Raw genomic sequence first — 3,252 nt, 5'->3', positions numbered from 1 at the left:
TATAAACATTACATAGTTATACTACATATGTATAAACATTACATATATAATAAATATGTATAAAAACATATCTATCTACACACACATAAAGATATACATATTTGTGTATATTCATACACAAATATGGTGGAACTCAGTGGCTCATGCCTGTAATCCCAGCACTTTGGGAGGCCAAGGTGGGAGGATCGCTTGAGGCCAGGGGTTCAAAACCAGCCTGGGAACACAGCAAGATTTGTCTCTACAAAAAATTGTAAAAACTAGCCAGGCATGGTGGTGCACGCCTGTACTTCTACCTACTTGGAAGGCTGATGTGGGAGGATAGCTTGAGCCCAGGAGTTCAAGGTTACAGTGAGCTACCATTGTGCTACTGCACTCCAGCCTGGGTGACAGAGTGAAACATTGTCTCTAAAAAAACAAAAAACTAAATATATAATGAACCATGTAATGTCAAGTGGCAGTGAGTGCTATGAAGAAAACTAAAAGAGATGAGAGTGACCAGGAGGTGGGAGACACTGTGGGGAAGGGTGTTGGGAGGCCTCTCTGCAGGGCAGAGAACTGAGAGTCAAAGTAAGTGTTTGGAGAAAGACATTTTATGCAAAGGAAACAGCAAGGACAAAGACTTTTAGGTGAGAATGTGTCTGGCACACTCCAGGAGTAGCAAGGAGGTTGCTGAACCAGCAGTGAAGGGAGCTGAGGGAAGAGGGCAGGAAATTAGGTCATGAAGCTGCCAGGGGACAGACGTCTGTGAGCTCATGCAGGGAGGATGACGCCCCTTCCTTTCCTTTTCCTTCTTCACACCAGGATCCCCATATGTCAATGAGAAAAAGACAAATCCCATTAAAAGAAGAAAGGAAGAAAGACTGGGCAGATGACTTGAACAGTCTTTTCACGAACTAGGATCTCTAGGGGGCAGGATTATTCTCTGTTTCTTACAATCAATTCGATCTTGCTTGACACATTCTTCCTCTTCACATCAAAACCTCTGCTCTTGTGACAGGGCGAGAGACCCTCACTCTACAATAAAAGTAAAACATTAGCCAGGTGTGGTGGCAGGCGCCTATAGTGCCAGCTACTCGGGAGGCTGAGGAAGGATTGCTTGAGCCTGGGAGGTAGAGCCTGCAGTGAGCCCTGATGGTGCCACTGCACTCCAGTATGGGAGACAGAGTGAGACCCTGTCTCAAAAAAACCCACGAAAAAAAAAAAAAAGAAGAAGAAGAAAAGCAGTTTTATTTTTTGTTTTTTTTTGTTTTGTTTTTTTTTTTGAGACAGAATCTTGCTCTGTCACCCAGGTTGGAGTTCAGTGGTGCGATCAGGGCTCACTGCAACCTCCACCTCCCGGATTCAAGCAATTCCCTTGCCTTGGCCTCCCGAGTAGCTGGGACTACAGGTGCCACCATGACTGGCTAATTTTTGTATTTTTAGTAGAGACAGGGTTTCACCATGTTAGCCAGGCTGGTCTTGAACTCCTGACCTCAAATGATGCACCTGCCTTGGCCTCCCAAAGTGCTGGGATTACAGGCATGAGCCACTGTACCCGCCCAGTTTTTTTTTTTCTTCCCCTGCTCCAGTCAAGAGACACAAAAGCAGTTCCTGCCATCCTCCCGCTCTCTGTTTGCTGAGGACTTCAGCCCCTGCCCCAAACTCTTCCTTTCCTCCCAAGCCTGCCATCTCCTCTGAAGATTTCACATCCCATGAGGTTGACCCATCATACACTTTGGCCTTGGCCTCCGCTTTGTCTCTGCCACCCACTGCAATGGCCATACCTTGGACCATATCATACTGCTGGCTCTAGTCAGAATTTGGCTACGAATAACATAAACCCAACTCAAAGTGAGTTTAACAACAGAGGGGATGCTATTATCCCATGTAATAAGAATCTGGAGGCTAGGTGGCTCAAGGTGTATTAACTCAGTGGCAGCTCTGTGGACTTCATCAAGGTCCCAGGTTCTTGCTGTCATTCTATTCTCCTGCCCTCAGGTACTGACTGTGTCATCAAACTGGCTCCCCACATGTTCACAAGATGGCTACTCCAGACGCAAATATCACCCCTTTATAAAAATGGCCAGAGGCAGAAGATGGGAAAACTTTTCCAGATATGCTCTCCTTCTCCTCCTACTCCCACCACTGGTCAATAAACTTCCCTAGTGACCAGAATTGCATCGCCTAACCTTGCCTAAACTAAATGTTGTGTCAACAAATATTAGATTCAGCTGCATAAAACAGAAAGGAAAAAATAAAAGTGTATCCAAAAAGAAACGGTGCTGGGTGCAATGGTTCATGCCTGTAATCCCAGCATTTTGGGAGGCCGAGGCAGGTGGATCACCTGAGGTTAGGAGTTCGAGACCAGCCTAGCCAACATGGCGAAACCCCGTCTCTACTAAAAATACAAAAATTAGCCGGGCATGGTGGTGCGTGCCTGTAATCCCAGCTACTAGGGGGCTGAGGCAGGAGGATCACTTGAACTTGGAGGCGGAGGTTGCAGTGAGCCGAGACCGTGCCACTGCACTTCAGCCTGGGCAACAGAGCAAGACTCCATCTCAAAAAAAAAAGAAACATTTGTCATGGACAAAGCAGTTGGAAGTTGGCCTGGGGATAGGCTGTCCAGGACTGGTATGGCAGCTTCATGGTTTCATCAAAAATCCAGAAGCTTAGGCCAGGCATGGTGGCTCACACCTGTAATCAAGCACTTTGGGATGCAGAGGCCAGAGGATCACAGAGTCCAGGAGTTCAGGACCAGCCTGGGCAATGTGGTGAAACCCTGTTTCTACAAAAAATCCCAAAACATTAGCCAGGGGCCAGGGGCCAGGAGCAGTGGCTCACACCTGTAATCCCAGCACTTTGGGAGACCACGGCCAGAGGTCAGGCTTTTGAGACCAGCCTGGCCAACATGGTGAAACCTCATCTCTACTAAAAATATAAAAATTGGCTGGGTGTCACATTGCCAAGATAATCCTAAGCAAAAATAACAAAGCTGGAAGCATCACGCTACCTGACTTTAAACTATACTACAAGGCTACAGTAACCAAAACAGCATGGTACTGCTACCAAAACAGATATATAGACCAATGCAACAGTACAGAGGCCTCAGAAATAACACCACACATCTACAACCATCTGATCTTTGACAAACCTGACAAAAACAAGAAACAGGAAAAGGATTCCCTATTTAATAAATGGTGCTGGGAAAACTGGCTAGCCATATGTAGAAAGCTGAAACTGGATCCCTAACTTACACCTTATACAACAATTAAT

This window comes from Mandrillus leucophaeus, unplaced genomic scaffold (assembly GCF_000951045.1).
Source record: "Mandrillus leucophaeus isolate KB7577 unplaced genomic scaffold, Mleu.le_1.0 Scaffold129, whole genome shotgun sequence".
Classification (NCBI taxonomy): domain Eukaryota; kingdom Metazoa; phylum Chordata; class Mammalia; order Primates; family Cercopithecidae; genus Mandrillus; species Mandrillus leucophaeus.
This window is presented reverse-complemented; position numbering follows the sequence as displayed.